At 49.8% G+C, this 12,613-nt stretch overlaps 1 protein-coding gene across 6 annotated transcripts in view; it reads right to left on the bottom strand.

The window, feature by feature from the left end:
• SOX13 (SRY-box transcription factor 13) overlaps window positions 1-12,329 on the bottom strand; it is a 222,050-nt gene extending 209,721 nt beyond the window's left edge. For 2 of the 6 annotated variants that reach the window (XM_086923479.1, XM_086923484.1), the window contains exon 1: window positions 11,464-12,323. The gene's annotated coding sequence lies outside the window, so the exon portion shown is untranslated. Of the gene's footprint in view, window positions 1-11,463 lie in introns of all 6 variants that reach the window. The other 4 variants (XM_086923482.1, XM_086923477.1, XM_086923478.1 and 1 more) reach the window with 4 other exon arrangements.
• Between the last annotated feature and the right edge of the window lie 284 nt (window positions 12,330-12,613).

Here is a 12,613-nt window from a genome sequence, read left to right as displayed (position 1 = left end):
GAAGAGAGAGAAACAGCAGCAGAAGAGAGAGGCACAGCAGCAGAAGAGAGGCACAGCAGCAGAAGAGAGAGGTACAGCAGCAGAAGAGAGGCACAGCAGCAGAAGAGAGAGGTACAGCAGCAGAAGAGAGAGGTACAGCAGCAGAAGAGGGGGGCACAGCAGCAGAAGAGAGAGGTACAGCAGCAGAAGAGAGAGGTACAGCAGCAGAAGAGAGAGGTACAGCAGCAGAAGAGAGAGGTACAGCAGCAGAAGAGGGTGGCACAGCAGCAGAAGAGGGTGGCACAGCAGCAGAAGAGAGAGGCACAGCAGCAGAAGAGAGGCACAGCGGCAGAAGAGAGGCACAGCGGCAAAAGAGAGAGGCACAGCGGCAGAAGAGAGAGGCACAGCAGCAGAAGAGAGAGGCACAGCGGCAGAAGAGAGAGGCACAGCGGCAGAAGAGAGAGGCACAGCGGCAGAAGAGAGAGGCACAGCAGCAGAAGAGAGAGGCACAGCAGCAGAAGAGAGAGGTACAGCAGCAGAAGAGAGAGGCACAGCAGCAGAAGAGAGAGGCACAGCAGCAGAAGAGAGAGGCACAGCAGCAGAAGAGAGAGGCACAGCAGCAGAAGAGAGAGGCACAGCAGCAGAAGAGAGAGAGGCACAGCAGCAGAAGAGGGTGGCACAGCAGCAGAAGAGGGTGGCACAGCGGCAGAAGAGGGTGGCACAGCGGCAGAAGAGGGTGGCACAGCGGCAGAAGAGAGAGGCACAGCGGCAGAAGAGAGAGGCACAGCGGCAGAAGAGAGAGGCACAGCAGCAGAAGAGAGAGGCACAGCAGCAGAAGAGAGAGGCACAGCAGCAGAAGAGAGAGGCACAGCAGCAGAAGAGAGAGGCACAGCAGCAGAAGAGAGAGGCACAGCAGCAGAAGAGAGAGGTACAGCAGCAGAAGAGAGGCACAACACCAGAAGAGAGAGGCACAGTGGTGAAAGCAGAAGAGGAAGCAGAGTAACTCTAAGGAAGATTGTTAATTGCATCCACACCTATCAGTTGATACATGTGTACAGTTTATATGAGAGGTGTCCGTGGACTAGTGCTCTTTGCAAACATATATCATAAAGCTGTGTCAAATATGGTGTCCTAAATATAGCTGTGTCAAATATGGTGTCCAAAGTTTTAGTCCCTGCCCTCAAAAGTTTAGGTGAAATGATGTGTCAATGTAAAATGTCCCGAATGGTAGAGCAGTATTACGATTTTCAATTGCTTAAATCGGTTAATATATTTCCCAAAAAAATGATTCTCCACCTGAATTTGTTCCAGCAAAAACTCTTGCCAGCACAGCTGGACATAAAATGAGAAGTTTGGTGCATGTCTTGTTTGGCTTGGTGTACATTTTCACATCTGTCTAGTGACTCGTTTTTTAAATCTTGTAATGTAATTGCCTTAAGTTTCCTAAAAATATTTTATAGCTGGCCTTGCTTTTATGAAAGGAGCGTTTGCCAAATGAAATTGGTAAAATTAAACAAAAGAGGTCTGTTTCATTATTATTTGTGTCCGTCACGTTTCAGCTAAGTACAAAGCTGCATTTTTTCCTGCTTCCACTTGTCCTGCAACCTATATGGGTTTAGGTGCCGCCACTGTAACGAAAGCAAACTCACCGCCGCAGCCCGGCTTCAACAGGAAGCCAGGCAACCTTTGTTGGGACGGGGGCGGGGCCGGACACGCGACCGGAGCTTCCCAGGAGGCAGGCTGCAGTGGCTGGCGCATGGCTCCGGTGCAGAGAGAGGAGAGCCCTGCGTGCAGCCGGCGTCCGCCCGGGAAACCAAGGAGCGGAGTGCTGGTGTCCCTGTGCCTGTATTACGTCGGAGTGAGCAGCCCCGGAGCGGGACGAGTAGAAGTCCGGGTGAGTGGGGCTCCGTGCTTGCGTGTCTGTGTGTATGCAGGGGGGGGGCAGCGTGCGTGTGTGTGTGTGTGTGTGTATGTGTGTATGTGTGTGTGCGCGCCTGTGTGTGTGTGCGTGCATGCAGAGGGGTGGGGGCTGGCTATGTGTGAGCAGGGGCTGTGAGTTGATCTGCGCAAGCGCGGCTCAGACGCGCACTCCCGCGGTCAAAACAGACTGCAAAAGCGCGCGTCTGAGTCGTGTCCACTCTCCTAAATACGGGCCACATTAGGTCTGGAGCAGACACTCTCAATGCTCACGCATTGAGAGTACGTCTGCTCAACCTAAAAATGAAGAGAGAAGAAAAATTGATAAAAAGAAGGAAAATTATGAAGTAGAAGAAGAGAAGCAAAGAGAGCAAGAAGAAAAAAGAGTTGAGGAAAGCTAGATGAAGTAAAAGACTGAAAGAATTCAGCAATAAGTTGGATGAAGGAAGAAAACACAAAGGAACACAGAGAGAAATATAACAAGAAGAAAGGTCTAGATAGAGGGGAAAAGAGCGGGAAAAGGTGATGAAGCAAACAAGAAATAAAGTAAAACATAAATAGTGAGAGGGAAGTGTGAGTTAGAGAGAAAGCAGGAGAAAGAAATAAAGGCAGAAAATAAGAAAAAAAGGTTAAAAAGTAAAGAGTGTGCAAAGAAAGTAGATGCAAGAAAATAAAATAAAAGATGAAGAAAACAGGAAGAAAAGAAATTAAAAAACAGCAAGAATTAAATAAAAAAACAAGGACAAGAATAAGAGAGAGGAGGATGAACTCAGGATGAAGATGGAAAACAAGACGACTGATTTGGAAAGATGAGTGAAACAAATGATAAACAATGAAAGAAGAGCAAAGACAAATAAAGCAGAAATAATGAAGAACGTGGGCACAAAGGGAGTGAGGACGTTAGAAAAAGGAAAACGGAAAGAACATGAAAATATAGGATGGTGGTCAAAAGATGGAGTAAGATAGAATACATGGCCATCAAGATGGAAATAAAGATATTGATTGGAAAAAATACCAAGAAGAAACCATGAATGAAGAAAAGGAGGGTAAGTGTAGAAATGAGAATAATAAAGTGGATGAAACATTGAAATAATGAAGAAAAAGAAAAGGTGCTTGAAAGGTGCATCAGAGTGGAACCAAAAAAAGAAATCAAGGTAGAAGCAAAAGCAGGCATGGGGTGAAAATGGAAGACAATGGCATTACAGGGGAATGAAAAGATAGATTGAAGGGAGAAGGTGTCTGGCAAAAGGGAAATTTTAAGAAAATGATTCATGTAGGAGAGCTATAAGTAGCAAGAAGCATGAAAATGACAGATGTGGGGCAGATGTTTTGGCAATAAAAATTAAACATAACAGCAGATGTGTACAAGATCAGGTAAGAGCGAAGCTTGGCAAATCTTTGACTTGCACTGTGCACCCTGGCATCGGGTGACCATCTACATTTGCGGATAAATGTATTGCATTCCTTTGATATTTTAAAACAGATGTTTAAAGAATATTTCATATTTAGCTGTGGACAATGTGTCAATGCAATTTCATTTGTTCTAAAGAGAACTTGCTCGCGCTATTTTATGATCCATGTGGAAACATTTCCTCAATGCTAATTAAGTTCTTTAACCGCATCGCTGCAGCGGCTTTTCCCCGCTGTGTGCGGCAAATTTGAAAAAGCTGCGTTACATGACGAGCTCAGCTCGTCATCCGCACACGACCACCGTGGCTGATGACGAGCTGAGCTCGTCATCAGCAGCGAAGAGGTTAAGACATTATCATTAGTACTGAAGTCTAAAACCAAAGCCCATTGTATTGGTGTTCCCCGATTGATAGGTCTGCTGTCTGAACCGGTTTGATAATTCCATTGTCTGAGCAAATGAGATCTGTCTAACCTGAGGGATAGAGCAAAACCAAATGGGATGATGGACAAAGTGTTGAACATTGCAAGCACTCACTCCCAGTCAACTGATCTGGGTTTAATCCATCATCATTCTTTAGCTTACTCCGCTACCCCAGTTCAGACATGGCCATATGCAAATCAGTCTGACGCTGTGCCTCATGGGAACAGTCCAGCCCGAACTGCCAAGCCATGTCTTCCCTGGACCGGAAACAAGCATCCTGGGACGGGTTTCGGGCTAATCAGCCGTCATCAGCCAGGCTAGCTTGAATCCAGTGGCAAAGTGAGCTAATGACGTCTGGGCATACCCTGCCAACTTAGGGCGAACAAAGCAAAACCAAAGGGATGATGGACGGAGTGTTGAACATTGCAAGCACTCACCCCCGTCAACTGATCTGGATTTAATCCATCATCATTCTGGGGGATAGCCAGGAGATCTTCTGACTAAGAGCATAAGATCAGCTTAACTTATCAGCAGTAGGTCTGGCTTGATACTACAGCTGTCTGCAAGACCTACTGTTACTAGTTCTTTAAAATATGTAGAGTGGGTGTGGGCTCCACACTCAGTCGTATTTCTCTTTCACCTCAAGCTATTGGCTGTTTCGAATATCATTCCATCTCCTTTGGAGTGCTTCTTTTGCAATGCACCAGGGACGATTTTACATCTCAAGCATACATAGAATCATCACACATTAAATTATGTATCTCATATTTATATTTATTATATAGAAAACAATCATTTCTACTTAGTTTTTTTGCCAGTGCAACTGTGTTTTTAATGTCTTAATCACGACTCAAAATAGAGGCCAGACCAACTGGCTGTGTTAATGCCTAATGGTGAAATTGGACTGGAAATGCTACCTTTTTCCACCATTCATTTTTTATCAGATTTTCTTCTTGAAGAATGGAATTAATCTACCAATACACATGGGAGGATCAGACTTGTTTGACCCAATATAAAAGTATTGGAATAGTTAGTGAACGCCTCTTTGAAGCTTGTTACAAACCCCATTGCTTTTTTTGTTGTCAAGATCTTCGAAAACAGTGCCACAAAAGTACAAAATGTGGTCTCTTTGTTCAAATTTTTCTTGAGAGGGCAGGAGGGAAGTTGACGATTTAACACCACCTCTCATTAAGGGTAGGTTCATTAGGCAGGTCATGATACTTTGGATTATATATTGAGCAGGGCCACTGGAGTCATGCGATTCTGCGTCCACTCCTTTTTTTGCCTCATTTGCCACATAAGGCACGTTCTGCAGATCTTAGCAAAAATAATTTTGTTACTAGCTCAAACTTCTTTCACTCAATTTGGATAAGGTGTAATTGCAGCTAAAAAGCATCCCTAGTTAATTATCAATTTGTATGAAATTGGAAGAGGAGTTTGCCTAATGACTAGGGTGGTCGTCTTCGAATGTGGGGAACTGGGTTAGAGTCTCGGCAACGACGCCGAACATCCTGTAATTCTGGGCAAATCACTTAATCTCCCTGTGCCTAACAAAAATAAATGTGCCCTCATGTTACGAAACTGGTGCTCATGTAAAGCGATGTGTCCTCATGTAACGGAACTGGTGCTCATGCTGATATCAATCAATCAATCAATCATACAAATTTGTAAAGCGCGCTACTCACCCGCTAGGGTCTCAAGGCGCTGGGAGGGGAGCAGCCTCTACTGATCGAACAACCAGGTTTTGAGTTATTTCCTGAAGGAGAGGTGGTCCTGGGTCAGCCGTAGGTGGGTGGGGAGGGAGTTCCATGTCTTGGCCGCCAGGTAGGAGAAGGATCTTCCTCCGGCGGTGGTTCTGCGAATTCGTGGGACGGAGGCGAGGGCGAGGCTGGCCGAGCGTAGCTGGCGGGTGGGTGTGTAGAATGTGAGACAGTTGTTGAGGTATTTGGGGCCCATGTTGTGGAGAGCCTTGTGTGCGAGAATGAGGAGTCTGAACGTGATCCTCTTGTTGACGGGGAGCCAGTGCAGGTCTCTCAGGTGGGCAGAGACGTGGCTGTGACGCGGGATGTCCAGGATGAGTCGTGCCGAGTCGTTCTGTATGCGCTGGAGTCTTTTCTGGAGTTTGGCTGTGGTTCCAGCATAGAGGGTGTTACCGTAGTCCAGACGGCTGGTGACGAGGGCCTGGGTGACCGTCTTCCTGGTTTCGGTGGGGATCCACCGGAAGATCTTTCGGAGCATGCGCAGGGTGTTGAAGCAGGATGACGAGATGGCGTTGACTTGTTTGGTCATCGTGAGGGAGGAGTCCAGGATAAAGCCCAGGTTGCGTGCGTGGTCCATTGGCTTGGGGGGGTGCCGGGGGCCACAAGGAGTCGTCCCAGGCGGAGGGGGATGGTCCCAGGATGAGGACTTCGTCTTGTCTGAGTTCAGTTTCAGACGGCTGAGCTTCATCCACTCCACGACGTCTTTCATTCCTTCCTGGAGGCTGGTTCTGGCGGTGGTGGGGTCGTTGGTGAGGTAGAGGATCAGCTGGGTGTCTGCGTAGGAGATGATGTTGAGGTTGTGTTGGCGTGCGATGGCTGCGAGAGGGCAAATTAGACGTTGAAGAGGGTGGGACTGAGCGAGGACCCTGGCAGAACGCCGCAGATGACTTCGGTGGCCGCGGTTCGGAACGGGGGGAGGCGGACTCTCTGGGTTCTTCCGGCGAGGAACAAAATGATCCACTCCAAGGCCGATCCTTGGATACCGGTGTTGCTGAGGCGCTGTATCAGGGTGCGGTGGCATACAGTGTCGAAGGCTGCTGAGAGGTCCAGGAGGATGAAGGCAGCTGTTCCCCGTTGTCGAGCAGGGACCTGATGTCGTCGGTAGCTGCGATGAGTGCGGTCTCGGTGCTGTGGTTAGCTCAGAAACCGGACTGCGAGGGGTTGAGGGATCAGTTTGTCTCGAGGAAGGTGGAGAGTTGTTTATTGACGGTCTTCTCGATGACTTTGGCAGGAAAAGGGAGGAGCGAGATGGGTCGGAAATTCTTGAGGTCCGTGGGGTCTGCGGTGGGTTTCTTCAGGAGGGCGCTCAGCTCGGCATGTTTCCAGCTCTCCGGGAAGGTGGCACATGCGAAGGAGCTGTTAATGATGTCCCGGAGTTGGGGTGCGATGATGGAGTCGGCTTTGTTAAAGATGTGTTGTGGACAGGGGTCGGTTGGGGAGCCGGAGTGGATGGTGTTCATCATGCGGGTGGTGTCTTCAGTGCTGACCAGGGACCAGGTGCGGAGGGTGGTGGTGGGGGGCGTTGGTTCGGTGGTTGGGTGCGTGGTCTGTGCGTCGAAGCTGTTGTGTATGTCGGCGGTCTTGTGGTGGAAGAATGAGGCGAGTGAGTCGCAGAGGTCTTGCGAGGGTGTGATGTCGTTGTTGCCGGCGCTGGGGTTGGAGAGCTCTTTAACGATGCTGAAGAGTTCCTTGCTATTGTGGGTGTTGTTGTCCAGTCGTTCTCTGAATGTTGTGTTTTGGTGGTGCTGATCAGCTGGTGGTGTTTGCGTGTGGCGTTCTTGAGGGCTGTCATGTTTTCTGATGTCTGGTCGTGGCGCCAGGCTTTCTAGAGGGTGCGGCAGTTTTTCTTGGAGTTTTTGAGGTCGTTGGTGAACCACGCCGCTTTTTTGAGGTCGTTGGTGAACCACGCCGCTTTCTTGCTGCCGGGTCTGCTGGGGGGGTTCTTCAGTGGTGCGAGGTAGTCGGCGGAGTTGGTAAGCCACTGTGTGAGGTTGCGGGCTGCTTTGTTAGGGTCCGTCGTGTTGGCGGTGTTGAGCTGGTCGGCAGTGATCTTGCTCCAGCTTGTGCGGGGAACCTGTTGCGGGTGGTGGTGGGTCGTGGTTCTCCTGAAGTTGAAGTGGACGCAGCTGTGATCTGTCCAATGTAGTCCGGTGGAGTGGCTGAAGGAGATGTGCTTCCTGGATGAGAAGACGGGGTCAAGCGTGTGGCCGGCGTAGTGAGTGGGGGTGTTCACCAGTTGCTTGAGTCCGAGGTTGGCGAGGTTGTCCAGCAGGGGGGCGGTGTTGCTGTCATTGTTGTTCTCCAGGTGGAAGTTGAGGTCCCCTAGGAGGATGTAGTCTGAGGAGGTGAGGGCGTGCCGGGACGCCCCTTTGCTGGGGCAGCTGTGCGCTCAAAAAGTCAATATAACATAACATAACATGACTGAAGAAGTCTGCGATGGCTTTGCTGAATTGTGTGCGTGATCCCGGGGGTCTGTAGATGAGGGTGCCTCTGAGGGAGGTCTTGGGGTCTTTGTGTATCTGGAAGTAAAGGTGCTCGGCGGCGGTAAGGGTGTCTTCGGAGTTGGTCGTGATGCGGATGGTGTTTCTGTGGACGATGGCGATGCCTCCTCCGGTTTGGTTGACGCGGTCCCTCCGGGTGATCTTGTAGCCCTCCGGGATGGCTATGGCAATGTCGGGGGCTGAGGAGGCATTCATCCAGGTTTCCGTGAGGAAGGCGACGTCTGGTGATGTTGTGTCGAGGAGGTTCCAGAGTTCGACTGCGTGCCTGTGGACGGAGCGGGTGTTGAGCAGGATGCACTTGAGGCGATTGTTGCTGGAGCTTGGCTTGGCGGGAGCGGTGCTAGTTCGGAGGCAGGAGAATTTGCAGGCTTGGCAGGTGAAGGGTCCGTGGGTGCGTTTCGGGGTGGCTTGGTAGCAGGCGGGGTTCCGGCCGGCGTTAGGAGCGTGGAGGCGTTGTAAGTCCGTCAGGTGGGTTTGCATCGTCGAGGGCCAGGAGTCCTGACGCTGGGTGCAGACGGGCTTGCCTTTGGCGCGCCAGCTGCGCGCCAGCTCCGCGCGTCCGCTGCGCGGTCTCCATATGAGGGTAGAGGGAGGGAGGAGCAGCTGGGAGGTGGGAGTGGGATGGCCAATGGGAGTGAAGGGCCGCCGGGGCTCAGCGGCGGGCGAAGAAACCAGGAGAAAAACGGCGGGAAAAAAAGATGGGTGGGGGACGACAGAGTACAGGGGTACAAAAGGCAAAAAGCAGGGGCAGCGAAACAAATAAAGCAAGGTGGTACTGGATGCCAAGCGCATGGATACAAAAATAAAGAGGGAGCGAGCAGGCAGGAGAAAAACGGCAACAGCGGATCAACCCACAGGGAGCTGCGTGGCGGATGGGGGGAGCGACCTGCCTGGTGACAGGGTCAGAGGCTGATACATGATTTGGGGTCAAGAGATAACCTATCAATAAACATGGGAGGATCAGACTTTTTCGACCCAATATAAAAGTATTGGAATAGTTCATGGACACCTCTTTTAAACTGGCTACAAAACCTGTTGCTTTTTTGGTCAAAATCTAGGAAATCTGGCAAAAAAAAATGCAAACTATGGTCTCTTTGTTCAGGATTCTATATTGAAGGCAGGTGGTGAGTTGGCATGCCAACACCATACCTCATTAAGGGTAGGTAAATAAGGCAGGTTCTTATTTTATGGCTTATATAATGAGCAATGCCACTGGAGTCATGTAGTTCTACAGCTGCAGCTTTTTTTGCATAATTATGGGTTTGACGAATTTGCCACATAATTCTCCATCCGCTGCATAATCTGCAGATTTTAGCAAAAATGATGTTGTTTCTAGCTCAAACGGATCAAAAGTTACTAAAAACGTACCAACGTGTTAGTGTGCTGTGGAGGGCCCTTTGCAAAGGTTTACTGGTCCTTCATTTGCTTATTTCTACATTTTCGTGTTAAACTGGTACTAATGAGGAGAAATCTTTGCTCCAACAGTGTTACCATATGTATAAATGACAAACTAATGAATACTATAAAAAAAAATGTACTGCATTAGGCTGCATAATTTGCCTTTTCTTGCTGCATAATTTAGTAAACCCTGCCGCATATTTTTGTTGTCCCCTGTCGCATTATTCCAGTGGCCCTGATAATTAGTTCATTTCAGAAATTGGCAGGTAAACAAGCAGTTTTTCGACTAGACTCTGAAAGTTGTGTTGTAGATTTTGTCATTAGCAATACTTAAAGTTATCTCGCCCAGCGACATTACCCATGAAGTGACAGCACGAAAGAAAAAAAAAACATTGTGAGATTAGTACAACACTCCCGACACAGCAGGGGCGATTCGCGGAAAATCCATCTCTCTCCCAGAGTAGGGGGAGAAGGGTAGTGACACGTCAACGCGAAACGTGACGTGCTTATTTACTATGAGCTTAACGTTGGGGTCCCTAATTACTAAGTACCCAGTACTGGCAGGGAAGGAAATTGAGGTGGAGGGGAGAATAACAGAAGAACGGGTGAAAAAGTGATTTAAAAAGGGAAATGAGTTTCTTAACTTCACACACTTTACTTAAAGAGAAATGAATTAAATAGAAGCGTCCTCTCAGCCATCACCGCCCCCCACACCGAACAGAAAAGGGGTCATTAACACGACCTCATCCTCCTGCAAAAATGAGTTCTAGCTGAGTGAGGCCCTCTCATAGGAAAGAGGTAATTAGGAGAAACGGGGTGACTCTAGAGAGTGACCCCCAGATCACTTACGGGAATTGAATCAATGCAGAGTGGAATTCCCCCCAACGAAAGGCAATATACAACTGTTGTAAAAAAAGGTTAATCTATGCAGAGTATGGTTGCCCACTCCCCTGCCCGGGGGAAAGCACTGTCCACAAAGAACAGAGGAGTCAACACAGACTGGCTCCCTGTAAGAGTCAATACAAAGCGCAACCTGTGGGAATCAGCAGAAAGTGTGCACGAGCACGCAGAAATAGGAAATATATACGGATGGTACCCAGGCGAGGCGGAATCCAGTGAGTGTGGTCAAAAGAAACCCCAAGCAATGAATCAATGGAGTACCCCAACACCCTCCACGCCCACCCCTCCAGGGCCAGGAGACAGATTCAATGCTGTACGCACCCCTCACCAAAGAAGGTGGGACCAAATGCGTGCTCCCAACCCCACAAGGTGCTTGAAAATCTATAGCTCTTCGACAAAATGTTATGAATATTAGGGGTGGGCGGAATATGCGTAATTGCGTTACGCAAATCTCTGCGAACACGCAGAAATTCCGCGAACAAGCGGAATTGCTTGTTCGCGAAGCTCCTTTACTGTTCGCAATCGCTGTTTGCGTGCTCGGGGGGGGGGGAAATATCTTGCAAACACGCATTTTGAGAACGCGAACAAGCAAAAATTTTCGCAAAGTCGCGGAACGCAGAATTTTGGGCAATTTTGTGTTCTCCGAGGAACGCGAAATTACCCAAATTCCACGAGCGGAACGGAATTTGCACCCAGGCCTAATGAATTTCGTCTTTTAAAGTAAATATTCAGCAAGTCTTTTCGTATATATTGTAAGGACTTTATACAGTTCACTATTGTCTAAATTGGCTAATACTATTTGATCTGCATCAGTACAGAGCATCTCCGCCCGACTTACCCCAGAAACGGGCAAACCACAGGAAAAGAAATCAATGATCACCTCCTCCGGGAATAAAAATCAAGAAAATGCCACTTCTGTATAGGAAATCAATTAAAGTGTAGAATGTGACCGCCACCCCCTCTCCTCGAAATAAAATCGATAATACCCTGCAGTCTCCCTCCCCCAACAACAGCTCTCTCTTGCGACGGTGTAGTCGGGTGCGCAAAATGTAGCCTCCCTCCGCCCCCACTCAGCCCCCTTTACGAGGTCTATGAACTGGCTGCACACCCCGCACCCTGTGACATCATGTAAGTAAACACAGAGGAAGCGCCTGTGTTTACCGGTAGAAAGACTTACTGCTCAAACCTGTGGGCTGCATCCTCTGGCCTTGGGGCATGTGGCAAACTGGGGGCTGTCGCACTTCACTCGGGCCGTCTTTTTCACAGGCTGCTCGGGCCTCCAAACGCCGGAAGCATCAACAGCATACCTCTTCTCACAGGCTATCCCTTCTCACAGGTTGTGACGCTCTAGGGACTGTCTATTTCAGCAGGATCCTGATACTGTCACTTCTCACAGGGCCCCAAAGTAGTTTCTTATCCAGGCTGAAGCGCACAGGTTCTCACGAATGTCTCTTTTCCAGCCAGGCGCCCCCACCTGTCTCTTTTCCCAGGTTCCCAGAGCTGTTTCCACTCGCACGCACTCTGGTTCCCAGGGCTATTCTCCCAGTCTCTTCTCCCAGACAGTCTCGCGGGGATTTTACGTCTCCGAAATTGGAGCCGATTCTTCTCAGCCCCCCCAGGATTTTCTTGCCCCCTCTTCCAGGACCACGCGTCTGCTGTCTAGCACCTCCAAGGGACGGGGTCTCAGTTTCTTGCTCAATGGCTGCCACGTTTTCTCCACAGGCACTTGTATTTCACTGTCGAGTCCCCAGGCTCCCTGTTTCTTACTACCTAGGCTGTCGTGTTGACTTGCGCCTCTCACATGCTCCGTGCTCTCCGTTGCATGTGTTTCCGTCTCGCCCGAGGGCTCCGTGCTCTCTGGGTCCCGGTCTCCCCTCCCTCTCCCCCAGTCTCTCTGGGGTTCCTGTGTTATTCTCTGCGCGCCGTCCCTGGCTCCCAGGTTCCTGTATTTTTGTTGCCTCTTTCCCAGGCTCGGAGCTGTGGTGTCTCTGGCTCCCAGGCTGCTGGCTCTTCCTGTGGGTGTGTTCACAGAAGCTCGCTCTCACTCTCCCCTCTCCTTTGCTCCCTGGATGTGATTGCTGACTGCCACTTCCTGCCCCTCCCCACCCCTTGCGTCTTTGGTTCCAGCCTGGCTGTTCGGCGCTCTCCTGCGGGTCCTAAATGGGCCTCTAGCTCCCCCAGTCTGTCAACGGAGGTGGCACAGTCTCCCCTGGCACACCGCCTGAGTGCCCAGACCGCACCATTACCCGGGCCGCGTGGGGACAGTCTGCTGTATGTTTCTATGGTCAGTCTATCTTAGTGTCGGTCGGGGGAGCATCTATTGGACT

The sequence above is a fragment of the Lissotriton vulgaris genome, chromosome 5, assembly GCF_964263255.1.
Source record: "Lissotriton vulgaris chromosome 5, aLisVul1.2, whole genome shotgun sequence".
Lineage (NCBI taxonomy): Eukaryota > Metazoa > Chordata > Amphibia > Caudata > Salamandridae > Lissotriton > Lissotriton vulgaris.
Note: the sequence above shows the minus strand (reverse complement) of the source record. Positions and strands in the feature narration are given on the sequence as shown.